Below are 23,170 nucleotides of genomic sequence, written 5' to 3' on the forward strand. Positions count from 1 at the left end.
TTTTATCTTTTATACAGTATTTTTACTGAATCTTTCCTATGTTTAAAAGTTTATACACAACCACCTACCAACTATGTTCCAGTTGCCTACACTACTCAGTACAGTAACATGCTGTACAGGCTTGTAGCCTACGAACAATAGATTATACCAGTGTTTTTCAACCACCAGTACACCAGAAATTTTGTGCCAGTACGCGAAACAGTTATCTGCCCTTAACCTACACACAGTATCAGGGTGGCTAACTCTCTCCCAGCCCAGCATGACATTTCTGGCAGATTAGCACTGGTCTATGGTCTGGAAGTTGAAAAACACTGGATTATAACATATAGCCTAGGTGTATAGTAGGCTATACCATCTAGATTTGTATCAGTGCACTCTATGATGTTCACACAACAACAAAATCACCTAACAAACAAATCATTTCTTCAAATGTATCCTGGCTCATTTCCTGGATTGTAAGAGACATATAACTATTTCTTACATAGGTCTATCACTCTAGTGCAGACAACTATGGTCACTTTATCTTCTACTTTGGCTCTCAGCCTTGCCTCAATCCAAGGGATGAATGTTGCCCTTGAGCAGAAAGAAGGCAAGGAGCTTACCTTCAGATCAAAGTCTAATTCTCCAACACTGGCCTCTTTGATGTCCCCTTGCCCCACCCCTGCCCCAGATCTCCTGGTTCGGGATTTCTGCTTTATAACAACCATTTTCCATAACAGGCTTCCTGTACTAGACACCAGTCTTAAAAGTCTCTATTTCCTGCTAAAGACCGTAGGACAGTAGGCTGAATCACAGCCTTCTCGGACTGAACTGTGCCAGACAATCATCTGCTTTAACAGCCACCTACGATGTGAATTTATTGAGGGTCCTTGTGAACAGCTTGCATATTCCCACACGTGCCTGGCATCCACTCCTCTTCCTGATCATGACTGGGTAAATCAATTTCCTTTTACAGTAAAATCTCTGACCTATAAAAATATAAAAGGTTAACCTTCCCAATTGGCTTGTCATTCTGTTTCTTGAGCTCAACTCATACTATACCCAAACATAAGAGCACACCCTATATAGATGCATTTCCCAACCTAGGACTACCCATCTTAGGACAATTCTTACTTTTGAAACTGCCCCAAAAAGGAATATATCACTTCCAAGCAAAATACCTTCTCCTTTTTCTTCACCATTGTTAATTAGCCCAAAGTTTCTACACCTGCTTCATCTGAGGGTGTTACCCACCAATATCTAGCCACTTGGGGTGTCTAAGATACCTGTGTCTCTTGAGCTTAGCTTGAGAATAACCTATCTCTTGGTTCCATTAAAGCTTTAACACTGTTACTATTGCAAGGAGAAAGGGGAGTTTCTTGCCACGGTTGGACTGCAATGGAGAAATGTATCTGACTATATTTCTAGGAGTCAAAATATAATTCCCCACAGGAAGATGTCCATCTTCCACAAGGAGACTATGACCATACTATAAATGGCACTATAGAACCTATCTGTAACTCATATTACATTGTCACAAATAACTAATTCACAAACATTCACTGTTGTAAACTGGCTAGAAAATAGCTATGAAATATCAAGAAGACTCTACAGTAGACAGATTAAGATTAGTGTAAAAACTTCAGGGAAAATGGTAGTTTATTTTCAGGGTTGAATTTCACTACAATCCTGAAGTAGTTTGCCATGGTTAACAATTCAGAAAAGTGCATGAATAGCTCACAACCCAAAGAGTGATATCAAGAATGAATATGCTGATTGGAATAACCATTAACTAAATCTCAACTCTGGATAGCAACTATACAGGTAGCATCAATCTTAAAAATAAACAGCTTTAAAACAAAGAGAAGAACCCTCTGCCTATTTGGGTAATGACATGAAAGTCCAGTATATGTCCTTACAACCAGAAAAGAAAACTGGAGGCATGTACTCAATATTCCAAAGAAATACTCAACATATTAAAACTTTAGAACTTCACTCATTGGATGAGTCTAGCCTCTTTCCCTTAAAGAAACAGTTCTCAAACTTTTTAGTATCAGGACTCCTTTGTGTTCTCAAAAATTGAGGACTCCCAAGAGCTTTTGTTAATGTGAGCTATAATCATCAATACTTACTTCAGTAAAAATTAATTAATGAGAAAATTTTATTAATTTATTTTAAAATTTAATAACATATTTAATATAACACTTGAAAAAAACTTTCCAAAAAACAAAAGATTAGTGACAAAAATGATACTGTCTCACAGTTTTTGCAAATTTCTTTCATGTCTAGCTTAACAAAAGACAACTGGATTTTCATATCTGCTTCCATTCAATTAGCCCCACACAAATCTTTAGTGAGAAAACAGAAAGTACATGTTAATGTTAAAAGTCTTTACACATAACTGTCAAAGTTCTTCTTTGATACTACACCAAAACTTGACAAGAGTTTAAGTTAGCTATAATATGGAATCTAATATCACATAAATGTTTACATTCTGTCACTTGCTTTTTATCAGTCTTTTACCCATAATTTTGTAACACTGATCACTTTGAAAATATTGGATCATTGAGTTATGAAGATATTAAAAACTTGATATAATACCAGAGCAAAAAACTCACATTCATTAATATCACCTTCCATCCATTAGAAAAATCTTTATGCATTGGAAAGCTGACAAGAGCACAACAGATGATACAAGTTAACCACAATTTTAAAGCTCAAATTTTATCACTAGCAACAAATAGTGTCAATGGTTCTTCCTGAAGTGACAGGCTCACTCTGTTTATTTTCAAGAAAATGATTGTCAAATTACCTAAATATAAATAATCCATTTGTCTGGTAGTAATTCAAGTAAAAATGGTGATGTTCCATGCAAAATATGGCTACTTGAACTGGCAACTCAAAAAGTTATGTAAGAATATGCCTTGAGGTAACCAATATACTTTGAATACGCAGAAGTGCTTTTGCATATTTCCTACCAGGACAAAATATACTCAAGGATCAAGATTAATAAAATTAATAATTTTTACTGCTTCATCAAAAATATTCTTAAGTAAAATTAACTTGTTTTAAAGCTATGAATGCATGACAATGAAGAATACAATGAATACTAATATACTTTGGTGCTACTGCCATTTAATATTTTCTAAAATGCCCACAGTTTTACTAACCACTTCTGTACTTACATCACGACCAACTTCAAAGCAGTGGAAAAGGTAAAAATTATCTCTATGAAAATAGTTTTAACATTATGGATACCCTGAAAGGGTCTCAGTGACCTCCACAGGTCTATACACAATTTGATAAATACTGTCATAAAGAAACTCTGAAAACTATGAATACGTTACCATCCTCAATCCATACTAAATATCCTCCAACATAAGAAATACATGTAAAATGCTTTCATTTTTAACCCAAAATTGGTCCAATTTGTTCTGAACTGAATAAAAATAGTAATTAATATTTAATGAGCACTTACATGTATTATCTCATTTAATCCTCATAACTCTGTTGGTCCTGATATATTCATGCTACTGATGAGGAAACCTGAGGTAGAAAGAGGGGAAGTCACTTGTCCAAGGTCATAACAACTATCAGTATTTATGGACTCAGTGATTATTAAGTATTTTGCATACTTCGTCTCTTAAGTCTTTCAAATAACCTTTTTATTATCCTTTCTTACCCTTTATCATTTTTTATACTTTTATTACCTATTCTACAAATGAAAATTTGGATCAAAAAATAAAGTACCCTGCCCAAGGTGACCTAAGAGTTCGATCATCTACATACAAATCCAAGTCTGTCTTACCCTAATGAATACACTATGTGTTCTGTCTCTCTATACCACACTATCAGTAGATCCTTAGTATGTAAATAGATTGGTGGCTATAAAAGTCTTATACAGATTTAAAGTCATCTGAGCAATAACCCTATTTGGAAATATTTTTTTTTACTAATTTGATTATCTCTGTAATTAAATGGAACCAAACCTACTTCCTTATAAAACAGGCTATGATCTAGGTAACTAGTTCATTAATTCACATTATTAAACATGTCCCGGGTTCAATCTCCAGTCAAGACATACATAAGAAGAAACCAACTGCTTCTCTTCCCCTCCCTCTTCCCTTTTTCTATCTCTTCCCCTCTAGCAGACAGTGGCTCGCATCGGCCCTAGGCACTAAGGATAGCTCAGCTGATTCCAGCATCAGCCCCAGATTGGGGGGGTGGGGGTTGGCTGGATCCCAGTCAGGATACATATGGAATCTATCTCCTCTCCTTTCACTTAAAAACAAACAAACAAACAGAAACAACCACTCAATATACCAAGTGATATTATCCCAATATTACAGGTGAGGAAACGGAAACTGAGATAAGTAACAAACTTTCCCCAAGTACAACCCATTCATAAACAATACAGAGTCAAAATCAGTTCAGACTGACCCTGAAGCCTAAATTCTTCATACAGCCTGCATTTATCTAAGGTCTCAACAATGACCTAGAAATTGCTCAGGCAGTCTGGATACAGAGTTGCTGATAACATATCCACTCCACCCAAGGAAATCAAGATATGAAATCATCTTGCATCTCAAAGACCAAGAAGTAAAAAGGAAGCTAGTGGATGCTGAAAAAAGGAGCCATAAATCCAGGTGCTTTAAGAAAAGCACTATAGGTAATGCTGAAAAAAGGAGGAAAATTCACTCACAGAGGTGTAGCACACATCTCTGGGGCTAAGTGTGCCTTCCTTTAAAAACAAAACAAGAAAAACCTAGAGAAATTTGTCATCACAGCTACAGGGCTATCTACAGATTACACAACAGGCTTCAGATGCCAGGAGCCCTGGAATGCTGCAACCTTAGTAAACAGCAGCAGAAATCATTTTCCTAAAACCTTCCTAAACTCTAATCAATCAGTAAAGTTTTCATATCAAGTTAGGATCTGTAAAGGCCAGGGGTTATGTCCCAATATCTGCTTCTATTTTAAGGGTGTACATGTGAAACCACTGCTTAATATTAAACCTTAAGGGGGTCAGGAAAAGAATCAAAGTTTATACAGTTTAATTCACCCTTATAATTTGTTGTAAGTCAACTTTTGGAGATATCAACATCTTAAGATTGGACAGAAGAGTGTGGCCTTAATTTCAAACAAACTGTATACTCAAGGAGTCCCACACACATTTGACATTTGACAGGAAGGTGACAAAATGGAAGGCTGTGGTATACCACCTAAAAGGGCGGCAGAACAAGCAAGAGATGAGCAATTATGCTTGTCACAGAAGACCACATTCTGGATTCCCTCTGTGGCAAAGGAAAAAAACCCACAGAGCAAACTTGACTTCCTCCCATCAATGATTCCTAGCACAACCAAAAAGACTCACAGTCTAGTAATGTAAAAGCAGCTGACAGATATATAGAAAAAAAAAAATCATGATTGAGGTCATGTCCCTTGACATGCATCATTTACACTACGAATTCCCCCACTTATCTGAATTAATTTCATGTACCTCATTTCATTCAGATAATTGAAGTTTTCCTTTTAGAGTTGTAAAGTGTTTACCTCAACTTAATTAGTAAACTGTCCACTTAAAAATACCACTACAAAAATTACCAACCCTCCTCTACACATACACACATAGAAAGTATGAGATTTTTGGCCTTCATGGAAAATTTAGTTCAAAAGTCTGCTTTAAAAAATAGTGCAAGAAATTCTATAAGAAAAGTTATGGTCATTACCTTTTTAATACAGTGTTTGCATTACTTGTTAAAGACATGGTCATTTGAGTATTCAATACATGACTACTGTTCTGAAACCAAATTAAAGGTTTAGACTACTAAGGAGTTTGACGACTTGCCTCAATACAATAATTGGGATTGTATGGAGAACAAAATCAAAGAGGTCTCTCCTTTTAAGAGCAGGCATTTAAAGGCCTTTTAATGAGAATTTACTCTTTATATATAATTACTAATGAACAAAAATAGGGCTATTATCCATTAAACTCACTAGTTTATGATGCCATAAAACTTCTATGTAGAGAAATATAAAATATAACAAATATTGAAATGTGAAACATCTAACAATACATGGTGGAAATTATACCTTTTCTTCTTAAATTCCCTGCCAGATGACTGATAAAGCTATTTTATAAGGATATGCTTATAATTTAAAATACACAGATTCTCTAGTATTAATGAAATGTCTAAACTTCTTGTATGAATTCTAAATTTTTATATAAATTTTAGTTTTCCATACTAATAGATTTACTGTTAGGATGAATTTATTTCTAATCAATATTTATCACCTGCTATGTGCTAGGCACTGATTGAGAACTGAGGACACAGCCACAAACACAAATTTGGCCCCAACACTCAGCCTAGACCAGGGGTAGTCAACCTTTTTATACCTCCACCCACTTTTGTACCTCTGTTAGTAGTATAATTTTCTTACCACCCACTGGTTCCACAGAAATGGTGATTTATAAAGTAGGGAAGTAACTTTACTTTATAAAATTTATAAAGCAGAGTTACAGCAAGTTAAAGCATATAATAATTACTTACCAAGTACTTTATGTCGGATTTTCGCTAAGTTTGGCAGAATTAATCTTTATAAAACAACTTACTATAGTTAAATCTATCTTTTTATTTATACTTTGGTTGCTCTGCTACCGCCCACCAGGAAACCTAGAACGCCCACTAGTGGGCAGCAGGGACCAGGTTGACCAGCACTGGCCTAGAAGGACATTCAGAAGGAAAGACAGATGATGAACAAACATGTTATGGGAGAGTATAACAGGTATTTATTCAAATGCAGCTCAAAACTAAGAAAAGATATGGGTAGAAAACCAAACATTTGAAAATAATTAGCTACCACTGAAATTGAATGAAAGTCATCCCGCCCTGGCCAGTTGGCTCAGTGGTAGAGCTTCGGCCTGGCGTGCAGGAGTCCCGGGTTCGATTTCCGGCAAGGGCACACATGAGAGGCGCCCATCTGCTTCTCCACCCCTCCCCCTCTCCTTCCTCTGTCTCTCTCTTCCCCTTCCGCAGAAAAGGCTCCACTGGAGCAAAGTTGGCCTGGGCTCTGGGGATGGCTCCATAGCCTCTGTCTCAGGCGCTAGAATGGCTCTGGTTGCAACAGAGCGATGCCCCGGAGGGGCAGAGCATCGCCCCCTGGTGGGCATGCCGGGTGGATCCCGGTCGGGCACATGCGGGAGTCTGACTGTCTCCCCGTTTCTAACTTCAGAAAAATAAAAATAAATAAATAAAAATAAATAAATTAAAAAAAGTTATCCATTAAGTGACTCAGCTAAAAAGAGAACCCAACAAGCCTGACCAGGTGGTAGCGCAGTAGATAGAGCGTCGGACTGGGATGCGGAAGGAAAACTGATGATTGATGCTTCTCATCTTTCTCTGTTCCTGTCTGTCTGTCCCTATCTATCACTCTCTCTGACTCTCTCTCTGTTCCTGTAAAAAAAAAAAAAAAAAAAGAGAGAGAGAGAACCCAACAGCATGGTAGTCAGGAAAGGGCTTCAAGTGCGGTATACGATACTCCCATGTATAAGACACATCTAAATTTTAGGGCCTGAAATTTGAAAAAAAAAACGTATTACATACAGTTATTGAACTCAAGTTTTATTCATCTACAACAATGCACAAAAATAGCACAAAAAAGTGGGAAATCAAAGTAAAAAAGTCTACAACCACTGTATAAGATGCACCCAGTTTTTAGACCCCAAATTTTTCCAGGAAGGGTGCGTCTTATACATGGGGTAATACGGTAGTAACTGGATGAATCCAGGGTGTTCTAGAATGCCTGCTGCAAATGAAAAAGTAACCCTTTAAAAGGGCTCAAATATAAAATGGCTTAAATTATAACAGCCACAGAGCCCAGCTCCCAGCTGGCCTGTCCTCGGCATCTAAGGGATCAAGTCAACTGAGGGCAAGTCCAGGAGACAGGATCACAGTATCTTGGCTCTGCAAGCTTTGCCCTAGCTGATGTCGGACACCAATATCCACTGTGGACAAGATCAGGTCCCAGCTCTCTGAAAGGAAAGGGATGGCAAGAGAGAGAGATGGCCAAGCTGTCTGAGTTCTTAAGCAGGCTTAAAACAAGGTTCCAGGTCCACATGGATTTGAATACAAAGAAGAACCACACAGGAAACGTACTAATTCTACAGACTATTTAACTTACTAAAGAAAGGCTGTGGAATTGCTTCTCACGTTGCTTTTAAAAACATTTGAAAAAAAGTTGTCATCTGTTCAAATGACTTTAGTATGACCTTTACATGTGGGAGAAAAGGACTAGATATTCCTACTATTTCTTACTATCTAGTTCTACATCGTAAGTCCATATAAACCTATGTAATATTCTCTAGCCACTTCGTCCACACTTTATGTTTATACCATACAGTTCAAAACTCCTAACACGTACTGTGTTTTTAAAAATGAGAATCTCATAGTCAAACTGAGTACATGCCAAGGGTATATTGAGACACCATACCTGTCAGTAATAAATAGGGAACCAGAATAATTCCAGATTCCACCTACTGAAGGTATTTTCGGTCTTAAAATGTATTTTCGGTCTTAAAAATCCATTTAAGACCTGGGTGGAAGGGGCAGCACTGGCAGTGGGTAGGCCAGGTAGGTCATGACCGACAGAAGAACCAGAAATGACAGATACATAATTATTTGCTCCCTATAAATTAAACACCACCCTACTACACTGTACAATTTTCAACAGTGCTAGTAGAAAAGTGCATGTAGTCCAAAGATGTTGTTCTTGTGAAGATTATTATTCATATGACTACATATGCAAATGGATCGCTCTATGGAAGTGGCCCCACATTAGCCCAAACTTGATCTGCCAAGGCTATTCAAACGGTGGAGTGGTGGTACTCGCCAAAAGAAATACTTGACAACTTTCCTCAGTTCTTCTTTTTAAATAAACAAAACATGCTATTCTGATCTATTAAAGAAAGAGATAAGACAGAAAATGAAAACACGGTGGGTTTGTTGTATTTTATTTTGGTTTGTTGTTGTTTTTTTAACAGGATCACCAACATGAAGCACAACTTATCAAACACAGCCTAAAACTGTAAATTTTGGGAAGGCTTACCAAGGTAGTCTGAACTCCCAAAGCTATGTTTCTTACAGAAGTCTATATGCTGAAAAATAAATCCTTATAAAGTGAAACCAAGGCTTTAAAATGGTTCTACACTAAATACTAGGGTTGTTCGGTTCGTGGTTGTCAAACTTCGCTCCAGTGAGCAATTCATAGTATGTATTTTAGCTTGACTTAGGTGTTCTATCAAAAGATTTAAATAATGGTGTCCCTTCCCAATTTCACAGTTAATAAGATATGTTAAAGAACAAAATTCTCAATATTAAATTTCTCCCCAAGTGTTTCTAATGTATTTGATATCTGCTCTCTTTCAATACTGGAATTCTGCCTAACAAAGTATCTGATACAACACAAAAAACAAATATGAAATATTTCAGGTTTACAATATAATGATTCACGACTTCCAGGTCACTCTGCTATGGTCGTAAGCTTGATTAAACTCAAGACCACAAGTATTGACAGAGTACCCACCACACTTGACACAAGGCATACACAGATAAGACATAGTCCATCTTTCATGAAGCCCCCCACCAGGGAAAGTGTACACAAGCCAGGAAGTATTTACTGCCTACACTAAATACTGTGGTGTGGGGGATGCAGGGAATTCACCCCACCCCAGCAGGAGCTTCAGGACTTCTGCATTTGAGGACCACTATGTGATGATGCTAGGGATGCTGAAATTCAATCACTACGTGTAAATAGGACCTTTATTCCTGATTAATACCAAGCTTACAGATACCGCAACACTGAAACGCTTGAAATGCCAATCTCTTAGGAATAATCTTCACAGGAACATATCATACCAATAATATGAGCAAACATTCTTGAAATAAAAATAATTACTAAATTCAAACTAACTGAAAAGTACTGTTTCAACTGATAGAATGTAAATACTTCTTAACTATAAACAATTTGTATCATTTGCTTCTAATGGATGCAAATTACAAATTAAGGCAATTACTCAAAACAGGGGAAGAAAAATGAAAATTTAGTAATTACTTGGCTGTTTATAAGACACCATAATCAAAACAGATTTTTGTACAAGAATATCCATTAGGGAGGTCTAAATTATCTACTTAAGTATCTAGTTAATTAAGTCTTCAGTTCCTGTTAAATCTCTTCAAGAAACTTTCTGATTAATTTCTGTCTGTAAAATAATGGGGGTTGGATTAAACTGCCAAAGTTCCTTACAAATAGAAAATTCTGTACTTCTGTGGTACTTATGATTAAAATGTCAATGTAGTTTTAAAATGGGAGTAGAGAAGCCATCTTAACTTCTCAAATTGATAATGCCACAAAATTCGGTTTCCTACCTTATCTCTCAGTATCATTCTTCAGATCTTACCTATTGTTTTCAAGTTTATCAAAGAAAGTTTCATGAATCAAAAGGCACTCTTACAACCCTCAATACTAAAACTGTTTCGTTAAATATAAAATCCTAAGGAAAATGTAAAATAAAAGGAAGTCGGATCTGAGGAGAATTTATTCCACTTCAGACCTGGAATGCATTAAATGAAAATTCAATACTGTACTGCACTCGATAGGTGGGTTCCTACACGAAACTCCTACCATGCTTAGCTTAAGGTTAAACAGGTCAATAGAATCCAATAAAATGGCTCTATTGACCTGTACTGGTCTTCTTCTCAGCAGCTCCTTTGCCGGACCACTATGTTGAGCTTTAAAATCAACTTCAGGGGTAACACCACATAGCCAGGACGCGCCACGGCACACGGGGACTGCATTCTGCAACCCACCTGGTGCGGAAAATCACCATCAACTCACGTTTTCCATTCAAACTGTGATACAGGTGGAGGAAAAAGTGTCAAGCCTCCTCTTTGAACCTCCGGTCACACTGCCTCAAGGCGCTAACTTAAGAATTATCTCAGAGATAATCTAATGCTGTACAGTTCTCAGAAGACTCTCAAAAGTTGCATTTGGGAGAGGGGGGAAAACGCCCTCGGGACTAAAAGTTAAAGTAATATATTGGGGATATGGCTGGATTTACATGGCTTCAATTCAGGGCGCCCTTCCACCCGAACAGGCTGGATCTGAGGGCAGCGTGAGGTCTGCAGACTCTGCTGACACGGGAGGGAGGAACTGGTGGGGTCAGAGAAGCGCGGGGGACAGCGGGGCCGGCGCCCAGGGTCCCTTCTGGACGAGCTGGGGGCGCGCGTCGCCAGGGACCATGGGCTGGCAGCGCCCTAGTCGGCCAGGAGGCCCTCCGACTCCCGGCCGCCCTCGTCCCCGCGCGGAAGGGGACGCGCCCCTCCCGCCCTTCGCCGGCGGCGCAAGAGCGACGCCGCACCGGACCGCGGGGAGCCAGCACGCTCGACGGGCAGAACCTAAGAAAATGAAATCGGAAGATGGCCAGCGTGCAGCAGAGCCACAGGGTGCGCCCCAGTCGGGGCGCGGAAACGGCGGCAGCGCAGGGAGCGAAGCGCGTGCGCCCGGAAAGCGCGCCGCCCGCGCAGCCCTCAGCTCCGCCCCCCGCCCCGGCTCTCCACGCCGCCGCGGCCGCCGCCGTCCCTCTGGGAATCCGCGCCGCGCGGCCCCGCGAGGCGGGCGCCGGAGAGGGGAGGGGCCGCGCTCCCCACCTCCCCCGCCAACTCGCGCTGCTCCCCAGCCCGGAGCCTACTCACCATCTCCTCCTCCTCCTCATACTCCTCCTCCTTCTTGTCTCTCCCTCCCGGCCACCGGCGCGGCCCAGCCGGCGACGCACTGACGCCGTGCCCCTCCCCCGCGGCCGCCACCGCCCCTCCCGGCCCTCGGCCGTAGCGGCCTCGGGGCGCGTCGGGCGCAGGCCCCGCCCATTGGCCCGCCCACGCGCTCGAGGCCCCTCCCCCTGCGCGGCGGGACGCTGCGGCCGCGAAGTCCCTGGCTTACCCTTCGCTCCGGCTCGCGCGGGCCGATTGTCTCGTTTCTCCTGCGCTGCTCCTCTCCTCCGCGGTCCGCTCTGCGGACCTTGCTCCGTTTTCCCGCAAGCCCTCTTCCCATCTCTCGACAGCACCCTGGTCAGCCCCTTCAGCTTTTCTACTACCCGACCCCCTAGCTTACAAGCTCGCATTGGCGCCTTCTGGAAGGTGTTCGCTGCTCACCAGGTCAGCCTCGGCTTCCTCCTGCACTGTCCCTGCGGGTCTCTTCTCGTCCCATCCCGGTGCCTCTCCCTGGCCTGCTGGAGCCTCAGGGACTCCGCGCGTCTCCGGCTTCTCCCCCGCCACCTCTACCTGCTGTGCAGCTCGCACCTCCTTGGCGCCGGCTTCGCCAACGAGGCTTCGCCAGCGAGTCCAGATTTTCCTCCCTCTGGTCCCCTGTTGGAACCCCGTAAACAGGCTCCCGACTTTATCTGTGGGTCCTTTTGGTTCTCACTGCTCCACCGTAGTTCAGGTGCAGTTTGAGTATTCGAGAATTGCACGTTCGCAGCCCCGCTTAGATGAAGGGGCCACTCTAAGTGATGAAAAGTCACAAAGCAAAGAGATAACAATGGTAACCATCTTTGACTTACATAGTTCCCATCTATACTTTCTCTTAATTGGCACTTAAATTTCAAGGAAGGTATGTTTCTATTGCGGCTTATAATTCACAATTTTTGGATGTTTTTTCCCTGCAAACTAATTTCACTTTAGTTCTTTTATTTAGAAAATGCATAGTTAGTAGAAGGAGCACCAGGACCTTTTAGGTTGGTCTCGTGCTTTCTTACTTATAAAGTGAAGAATTTGACTTTTTGTCATTCTGATTTAAAGTATTTTGATTTGAAATGAGGTTGTGAGTATATGAGTCTGGAGAAGGTGAAACAGTTGTAACTGGAAGCCTGGCAACTTAGTTTTTAAAACACAACTTGGAAGAGTTAGGCTGTGATGTGGACATGAGTTAACACACCTAAAATAAAAGAAACTGATTAGGCCTTTGGAGCTACATTTACAAGTTGCTTTAAATTAGGTGAGTAGACATTATTATCCAAATTGAAGAGTTAAACTATCCTCTGTTCTAAACAAAATCCAGGCTCTATGTGGACCGTCAAAGTTTAAAACTATTGTGAATTGAACAGCAGTACAAGCGTTTGAAAGCCTAATAAACCATCTGTCCATCCACTTTAACACAAATTGGGGAAAAAGAAAAGTGTATATGCTAAAAGCTGAAAGCAAGGGTTTCTAACTACACGCAAAACTAGTAAATCTTACCCCACAGAACAAGTATATAAAAAACTCCAAAGGTTATGGCACCCATTTCATTGATTTGGAATCAGAATCATGTAATTTTATACTTGGATTATCTAGTCCTTAATATCATCTGCAGTCCAATATTCTCATTTTACAACATGAAGAACTAACACCCAGAGAGGGAAATTGCTTGCTCAATATTACTAAGACTAATTGGAAACAAAGCCAGGATTCCACCTCAGATCTTGTCTCACATACCTGCCAACATCTGGTTAATACTTACATACAGTATTCAAATCAGCGGTCTTACACTTTGCAGTTTTGCCTACATGGGCTGAGTGATGTATGAAATTGAACCTGGCATTAACTAGGAAGGAATTGCTGTCAGAGGCCATTTTGTCCCGCTGGTTTCAAGGATTCCTGTTGCACAAACTCCATCTCACTATATCAGGGTTCATCATCCCAATCCAGGCCATTTCGACCAGCCTCTGGAGCCATGTCCCAACACAACAGATTTATCCAAGGAGGTGCCAAGAGTTTTGCATGATTGGAAGAACTATGAAGTTTCTATTGTCAAGAACTTACTGGGGAGGAAAATATGAAACATAAAATGATAAATAATTCACCATTAATAACCAAGAAGTATTGTTGGTGGTAAAATCCAAATCTTAAAATGGAAGTTATCCATGTAAATTAAGGAAGACTTCTTAAATGGACAAAAAGGGAAGTGTAGAATTTGGATTGGTTAATAGGAAAAAGATAAAAGAAATGGCTTGAACTAAGTAGAAAATGAGTAAGCTAAGAATGGGAAAGAATTAGGGGATCACATGAGTTAAACAAGAGGTTTATTTTAGAAACAATAGAAAACCAAGCTGAAATGATAGGGTAGCACCACTGATACAAGGTCTGAATTTACACTTAACCTAATAGGAGATCACTGTGATTGGATTTGGCAGGGGAAAAGGAATGAATACAAAACAGGAGACCATAACCTGGTTCAGTTCTGAAGGAGTAAGTTGGAATTAAAAAATGTTAGTCATAAATGCCACTAAGGAAAAAGACAGGTTCAATGAGTATATAAAGGGATCAAAGAAGAGTAAGAAGTCCCAGATAACTTTAGGATTGTAGCAAGATTCAATAACAGTGTCCATAGACCCGAGTACTTTATCCTTGGAAGATGATCAGCTCTCAGAAGGTACAGCCTGTCAAATTCTAGAGAAGAAAGCAAGAAATTTTCCAAAGGCATACTCTCCTAGTCATCACATCCTCATTCCAGAAACCTTGAGTTTGCTAGTCAACTTGAATTAGAAGGTAAGAAAGAAAGCTCTCATCCTGTCCTGAGCTCTTTTGTGCTGGTGTTTTATGGTCGACCTATTTTTATTTCCGTTACAGCCCTACTGATGTAAAAGTGTTCAGTGGTGTAGTATATAATGTTACAGTTGGAAATAAACTTAAGAAGTGTTTGTTAAATACATACCAAATGCTGCTTAGCACTCTGCCAGGCCTCACAGACTGGAAAAGTATAAAAAGGGCCTCTGCCTTCCATAGTTTATAAACTGGTTGGAGAAAAAAGGTCAACGCACCTGACACCATAGAGAATAAATTCCGTAGACAGAACAACCTGTAAAGTGCACTTATAACAGAAATGAGGAATAGGGTTGAATGGAACGAAAGTGATACAATCTGTAGTGTTTTTTATTAATCTTCCATTGCTGTTGTAGGTTCTGGAAGTGAAGCAGTAATAAGAATCTCCTGCTCTCATGGCTCATGCATTCTATTTGGTAGAGGCAGAGAGGAACAAATAAATACACAGCTATCAAACAATAACAATTTCTCAGAAGAAAATAAAGTGTGAGGGTTTCAAAATTATTTTCTGGTAAGTAAGTTAGAAACAACCAGTAAAGAGATGATCTGGGCCCTGGCCGGTTGGCTCAGCGGTAGCGCGTCGGCCTGGCGTGCGGGGAACCCGGGTTCGATTCCCGGCCAGGGCACATAGGAGAAGTGCCCATTTGCTTCTCCACCCCCACCCCCTCCTTCCTCTCTGTCTCTCTCTTCCCCTCCCGCAGCCGAGGCTCCATTGGAGCAAAGATGGCCCGGGCGCTGAGGATGGCTCCTTGGCCTCTGCCCCAGGCGCTAGAGTGGCTCTGGTCACGGCAGAGCGACCCCCGGAGGGGCAGAGCATCGCCCCCTGGTCAGCAGAGCTTCACCCCTGGTGGGTGTGCCGGGTGGACCCCGGTCGGGCGCATGCGGGAGTCTGTCTGACTGTCTCTCCCTGTTTCCAGCTTCAGAAAAGTGAAAAAAAAAAAAAAAAAAAAAAGATGATCTGGAGAAGAATGGTCAGGCAGAGAGTAAACTAGTACAGAGCCCAAAGGAGGGGTCAAGCTTAGTGTATTAGAGACCAAAAAGGGCAGGTGTTTCTCAAGTGTAAAGATCCAGTAAGAAGGCAAAGAATATGAAACAGGAGAGGTAAGTAAGGCCTTGTAGATAAGAAGGGATGTGAAGGTCAGGTTAAAATATGGGTATTTGGAAGATCAGTCCTTCTTGCATTCTGGATTAGAGGAGGAAGGGATTAGGATCTGGAAGACCAGATGCAAGCCTGTGCGATCACCTGGGCAGGAGGTGATGTGAGGTAGGTGTGAGGTAGGCAAAGCTAGTGGCAAGGTTAGCAAGGAAGACAAAAGTGTCAAGGAGATCAAGTGTAGAGTACTTAGGTGGGGGGTAGGTGGTGGTGGCTGACAAGAGTCCACAGTGTCAGGTGCAGCAGAAAGGTCAAGTAGCATATGCATTAAGTAAAAGCCAGTATAGTTAACAAGAAAATGTCATGTGTGATCTCCAAGAGAGGAATTTCCATAGAGTAGGATGATGAGAAGAAATAGAGGCAGTATACCTTCTAAATATTAGTACAGCTCACAATGTACAAAGCATACATACATTTTATTTACCTTTTTCTATATTTTATTTTTCTATTTTTTTTATTTTTAGAAATTAAATTTAGTGGAGTGACATTGGTCCATAAGAACACATAGGTTTCAGGTAAACATCTCTATAGCATTTGAATTGTTCATTGTGTTGTATGCTCATCACTCAAAGTCAGATCATTTTCCATCACCATATATTTGGCCCTCTTTAATTCTCACTCCTGCTCCCCTCTTTGAAGGCTGTTTATATGTTGGATATTATTAAATTCCTAAAGCTATTCCCAGCCAGATCTAAATTTGTGTCTCTGTACTGTAGGGAGAACAAACTTATGCCACAGAGACATATATGTTTTCTGGGTCAAAAATCAGTCATATCAATGACTCCCTGACTTAATTGCAATCAGTGACAGTTCACTCTTACTCCTGGAATATGACAAGTGTCTAACAGTAGAAAGGCTGAGGTAGTACCATATCAGTGATGGTTCCATTCCTGCCACCTGTTAGGTCTAAGCCATGTGGTCTGTGGATATCAGCGTGAGCATATCACATAATCTTACTTTAGGAAGGAAGATGAATCTTTTAGAATTTAGGCTCATAGGCATATAGGTTAGCACTTCTATTGTATAAAAAGGAAACAAATATCTCTCTGAAAGTTCTGCATAAACAACTTTGACTCCAAGTGGTACTTTGCAAAGTCTTTCCAAAAAAAAACTTGGTTGAACTAGATGTTTTTTTCATTCAACAACTTGCAAAACAATTAACAATTTTCTTTCCCTGCAAACAGACTAGACAAGGTTGAAAGTCAGAATGGAAGAAGAAACTTAAGTCCCCTCCATTTGTAACTATGCAGCTTGTGCATGTCAAGGAAATCAAGCCTGACTGTGGCTGAGTGGTGTCTATACATGCATGTGCATGCCTTCTACCAAGCTTCTGATATAGGTGGGTAGAGTGTGTTAATTTGTTAGGTGTTATTGAAAAATGGAATGCTATTAGCACTCTTTTTTATCTGAAATTTACTTCATTTGGGGACCCTTGGGAGCAGTTAGTCTCTTGGGATGGTTTGGAAAGCTTCATTAAATTCAATGGAGGAAAAAGAATTGTAAATTACTCTAAAAATAATCATGAAATTTACTAAGTTTAATTTACTGGCCAAAATGTTTCTCAAGCCAATAGTGACCACAGATTCTAGCATTAATAAACAATTACCATATAGCTGGAATTAACACCATATTTAGCCTGAAAAGCCTTCTTGGTTTTGCTACTATACAGGCCAGAAACATCAGTAGCCCGGCCCGGGAAGCATGAAGTGTATTCTCTGTTGATAAAATGATCTCTTTAAGTTGGAGTTTAGCTATGCCAACACTATAACGCAAGGAAATTTGCTTTATCATTGTTACCTTCTGGCCTAGAGACAGAAACATTTTATACTGTGGTTCATCCTGAAGCTTTTATCAAGGATAAATTCATGTTTTTGTTTAAAAACAAAGAGCTTACATAATCTCTCCTCGTGATTAGTTCTTCCAGTAATTATCTGTTGCTTGGAATCAACATCAGCCAACCAAGTTCAGATGGCACAAAAAATGTTTGATCTGCAGTGATGTGATTTAGAGGTCTGTGTGCATGGAAGGTACAGCTATGCACATACAGAGAACATATTTATCTAATTTGACTGCCAGTGATTTAATTAGTGTTTGTCAAGCACTTTGAACATGAAAAGAACTATCTGAAAGCTGAGAGCTATTACTCATAATCATTTTTCCTATTTGTTGAACTAAAATTAACATACAAATGTGATACTCTTAGGGTATCTTTGAGAGATATGCACCTCGTCTAACAAATCAATTGGACAACACTTTATGAAAATCTCATTAAAACTTCAGGACTCTGGTTTTTGAAACTCAGGCTTCAAGCTAGTTGGGTATCATCCGTCAGTAGATTTTGAAGCATACAGGCTAGATAAACAACAGTGACAGCTTGGGGAAGTGGATGCACCTGTTTATTGAGAATATGTTAACAGGGGCAAATCTAAAACAAGAATGCATGCCACAACCTGATTCTCTAGAAGTTATTGTGCATGCCTACACTTAAAATTACCAATGTTATCATCTACTTTTTTCTTTTGATTTTTCTCTCCAAAGAACAGCAACCTATGAGCACAAAGCCTCAGTAACAACCTGAGAGAAAAAGAAAATAATGGAAAGACCATATTTTAGAGCTCAAACATGATGTTTTCCTGTAATTCTTTTCTCCAAGTACAAGAGCAATTGGGGAAAGAAGAACACGTGAGGAGAAAGTAAGAAGCCTGGACAAAGGCCTTGATTTAACATGAATTTCCATAGAGAGGTGCTGGCAGTGCTGCCTTCACACCTACCAAGGGCTTGGGAGACATTTGTCCAGCTTCCCAGAGGGGGTGACTTGAAAAGACACTGACTTTCTCATATGCCTTCTTCATGAATTTTGGTTTTCATTTCATTTACATTACAGTCCCCTAAAGAAAACTTTTACATTCAGTATAGAATCTTCTTTCCACGTTCACCAGGCCATACAGCAGCCTCTGTAGAATAAGCCTGACTAAGGCATGTTTCTACCACAGCCCTACTAAACTAAACATGTGGGAAGGACACATGGGCCATGACTGTGTCCTTCCCACCAGCTCCCCCAGATTTTGTACTTACTAATGTTTGAGAAAGACTTCTAAAAGAGATATGTATTATATACCTTGTCCAGCCCATTCTTAGCACAGAGCTTACTTTTAGTAATCAAATGTGCCCTGGCTGGTTGGCCGGCATGTGGAAGTCCCAGGTTCAATTCCTGGTCAGGGCACACAGGAGGAGTGCCCATCTGCTTCTCCACCCCTCCCCTCCTCTGTCTCTCTCTCTCTTCCCCTCCCAAAGCCATGGCTCAAATGGTTCAAACAAAGTTGCTCCCAGGTGCTGAGGATGGCTCCATTGCCTTGCCTCAGGCACTAAAAATAGCTCGGTTGCTAAGCAATGGAGAAGTGGCCCCAGATGGGCAGAGCATCACCTGGTAGGGGCTTGCCAGATGGATCCTGTTCAGGGTACATGCAGGAGTCTGTCTCTACCTCCCTGCCTTTCACTTAATTAAAAAAAAAAAGTAATCAGCTGTGTCAGGGACAATGGTATTTACAAAACATCAAGTGTCTCCCTTACATTTTCCTCTGGTGTAGTTAGATTGTGGCCATGTAACAAGTATTAACCAATTGAGTAACAAGTACTCCCCAGGTCTGTGGAGAAATGAAGTTTGTCACTTCCAGCCAAGGTTCTTAGGAGCAATTTTCCCCCCTGCCCCTGTAGCCCAGGAAATCTCATTTTCCATGTGGTATAACAATAAGAAAGAAGCACCCTCAGATGGGAGCTGGTTTGGAGAGGAACTCGACCCTCAAGGGATTTCTTATGAGCTAGATAGAAGTAAAGCTTTAACAATTAAAGAGCTGAGTGGTCTGGTGTTGTTAACTACACTAGGGTGTGTAATCTATCCTAAAGAATAAACTGATTTAGCTCTTCCTGTTTCACAATTGTAGAAACAGTTTTTTAACTTTGGATCTTAAAGCAGCAGTGAAGGAATAATAGAATGAATAGTCCACAGTTTACGAAGTAGATCATTTATTTACAAATGGATATACAAAAGTCACAAAATTGTATGTTGTATGGTAGGAACAAATGTTCTTTACATAGTTCAGATCTGGCTTTACTTTTCAGTCCTCCTTTAAATTAACTAACGAAACCTATAACCAACGATGTCTAGAAAAAGTATCTTTGTCTATGTCATGCCTAGATCCTCTTCTTTTCTTCATTCTGATCATACATTAGTAACAGTCCATCTTCTGGCCTCTTAGATGGACAGGTCCCCATATCCAATGCCTTCAGAAGAGGATTGATTACATATTTGTATTTGCTGCTTCAAGTTCACTCCTTAAGTGCATCAACTTAATTTCTGTGGCATTAGCCACTTATCTTTCTAACTCATTCCTGCACAGATGTGTGCACTGCTGAAACAGAGAGATTCCCTTCTCTTTGTGCTTTGGGTGCTATCCTCATCTTCTTGGGTCCAGCACCTGTCGGAAGAATGAATCAGGAAGTGTTGGAGGAAGGAATGAATGATGGAAGAACTTTCATAAAGGCCATATAGTTTGCAGAAAGTACTCATACTACTACTGGTCTTTCTGCCCCTGAAGCATTCTGTCTGACAGCCGAAGGCCAGTTTTTGCTATTGCACCATTTCAAAAATTACTGTTTAAGTGTTACACACTCACATAAAGAAAGGGCAGGGAAAATCCTTCTTTCATGGGTTCCCAAGCACTGCAGAGACTCTTTTGGCAGTAACTATGCCCTTTCTTACCAAGCTTATAGCTGCTGCAAATCTTTTTTTGGAACATAGGGGAAATAAACAAATACAAGCTAGCTACAGTTTGCTTCTCCCACGAGTAGAGTACAGTTAATAACATTTTTATATTTTAACACATCACCTTTTCCTAATTCACAGACCAAATAAAGAAATGTACTGTATTCTTTTTCCTGTTGCTTTTTCAGTAATTCCTGAACAAATCCACATAACATTCCTGAAGTCCAGTAGAAGAACCACATGAAATAGACTCATTGAAATCTTTTCCAAGCCTATTTGGTTTGTATTTGTCCCCATTTTGAAATGGGGCCATGCTGCTTTTGTTCCTATAGAAAAGAAGTTATGATTTAAGAAAACTTTACAAAAGGGAAGCTGATCCTGATGTTATCAAACTTCCCTCTTTTCTTTTAGCAGAATGTTTGAGAAAATGCCAATTGGTGTCGCCTATCATCAGAATTTTCAACATCTGATTGTGTCTGAAAATTAATTCTCATAAAACTATCCAACCATCTTTAACAGATGACATATTCCTCTATGAATAGTTAGCACCTACATTTGTCTCTGCATACTGAAATAGTAAGGCTGTATCAAATGTTTTAGTTGCAATACTACCATAACTAACTGCTGCATGTTCCTCCATTTCTACAGAAGGATGTACATTGTATAAACTCAGGCATCCATGTATTTTGTGGTAGTGTTAACCAGAATGCCATTTTGTCCAGACTGTCACCGAGTGGTTTTGTAATTAGAAGATTCATTCTAAAATGAAAGTCTGAGGTTGATGAGGCAGAACTATCTATGTTTTAAAGGGAAATTCTTAGTACAAAATATTGGAGGACAAACGAAACCAACTTTTATGGGCAGATTAACCAAATTAGTCTTTATTGTACTAAACAATGCAGAAATCAAGGAGATGACTATATTTACTATATACAAGCAAGAGAATGAAGTACTGTGGTCTAATCTATGTACAATAATTGTTCATACTAGCATTTTTATAGTTTGGGTAGTGACTAATTTTGTTCTATGTGACCTTTGTTCTCCAGGATTGGCTGCTATTAAAAAGTAGAAACGGTAAAAATAAAATAGGAGCTTATGAAGCTAACTTTGGCTTTTTTAAAATACCTGAACATTAAAGGTAAAGCAAGGATAACCAGTGTTAAGTAATCTTATACCTTTACATCTTTAGAGTAGCTTTGAATATTTGGAAAGTTCTTTTTTTTTCTAAAAGGCATTTAGTAAGATATCTTTTGGTGGCGTATTATTTTAGCATTACAAAGGTGGGGCTAAAAAATCAAGTTAGTTAATCGTAGGCTTTTCCTTCTTCATTCTGCATTCCTACCATTTGGTTTTTTTTCAGGTGTAGATGGCCATGTCAGAGGAGAGGACATATTTCAAAGAAATAACTTAATAAAATAATTTACTGCCAGCCGGTCACCACTAATAAGCAAAACTTCCATAAACTGAGAGACAGTAGACTACAAGAGATGAGATGAAAATCAGTGCCAAAAGACACAATTTCGAAAACGATGAAAGGGTCTAAAGAACACAGATACACAGAAGAATTAAGTTCTTAAAGGTGTTTCAATATTTTTAAACTTTTTTTTCATTTTGGAACCCTCAACTCTACATGGAAGTAGAGAGAATGGTACTACAATGAGGGGTTCCAGTAGTCATCCACGTTTTTGCCTCTCTTGTTTTATAGTTCATAATTTCTTTGAGGTTGTTTTTATTGCTGGAGTATTTTTAAAAAGAACCCAAATGTCATGTTATTTCACCCTAAATACAACAGTGTACATCAAAAAACAGCAAGAATATTTTCTTATGCAATCATAATGTAATAATCACACCTAACTAATTGTCTGCTCTCACAGCCCTTATGTCATTGTACAATAGGTTAGCAACTATCATTTTCTTGGTTGACTTTACCTTTATTTTCCCCTTTTCCCCTTTTTAGGCATGCTCTCAATTACCAAAAAAGTCTATACTTAGATTAGGTTATTTTTACCATATCTCTGGGACCCTGCCTATGCCTTTCTCTGGCTGGTATATTTTTCAGAATCTTACACCATTTCTGAATTGCAATTGGCATGGTACAAGAAAACTAAATTTAAATCTTGCTCAAATTTCAAATTTTTGTAGAGTGTAAAAATACTCTGATTTATTTAAAAAAAAAGTGGGGGGAGGAAAGAAATGAATCCATAATCAGCATTAAGTAATCTGATAGGTAATGTGTATATTTTCATGGGATTCTTTGTTAACAAATACAGAAAACCAACTTTGGCCAAAATAAATCCAATAAACAAATATGTAAAAATTAAAAAGTAAATAACTAGAAGGAACTGTTTCAATTCTAGTCTGAAAAAGTACAGGACTCTGACTCTCTGGAGGAAGAGAGTTGTGTGGAGCAGCACCTCACAGGCATTCCCTTCAGAGCACTGAGATGAATCAGTCTGTGTATTTTCCAACTTCGCATCATCTGCTCTGCTCACAGTCCTAGTCTATGCCGTGTGCTTACTTCTTGACTAAGGCAGATCCCTTAAAACTAGCAGTCCCCCCAAGACAAATGCAGTGAGGTAGAGGTGGTTTCCCAAAGAAAAGTCAGGTGTTGATTAAAAAAAAAATGGAAGCCTGGTGGGCAAA

At 39.7% G+C, this 23,170-nt stretch overlaps 1 protein-coding gene across 4 annotated transcripts in view; it reads right to left on the reverse strand.

The window, feature by feature from the left end:
* Nucleotides 1–11,852, reverse strand: part of GTDC1 (glycosyltransferase like domain containing 1) — a 432,630-nt gene extending 420,778 nt beyond the window's left edge. For all 4 annotated transcript variants that reach the window (XM_066345235.1, XM_066345231.1, XM_066345226.1 and 1 more), the window contains exon 1: nt 11,730–11,852. The gene's annotated coding sequence lies outside the window, so the exon portion shown is untranslated. The remainder of the gene's footprint in view (nt 1–11,729) is intronic.
* Nucleotides 11,853–23,170: the final 11,318 nt, after the last annotated feature.

The sequence above is a fragment of the Saccopteryx leptura genome, chromosome 7 (genome assembly GCF_036850995.1).
Source record: "Saccopteryx leptura isolate mSacLep1 chromosome 7, mSacLep1_pri_phased_curated, whole genome shotgun sequence".
NCBI lineage: Eukaryota > Metazoa > Chordata > Mammalia > Chiroptera > Emballonuridae > Saccopteryx > Saccopteryx leptura.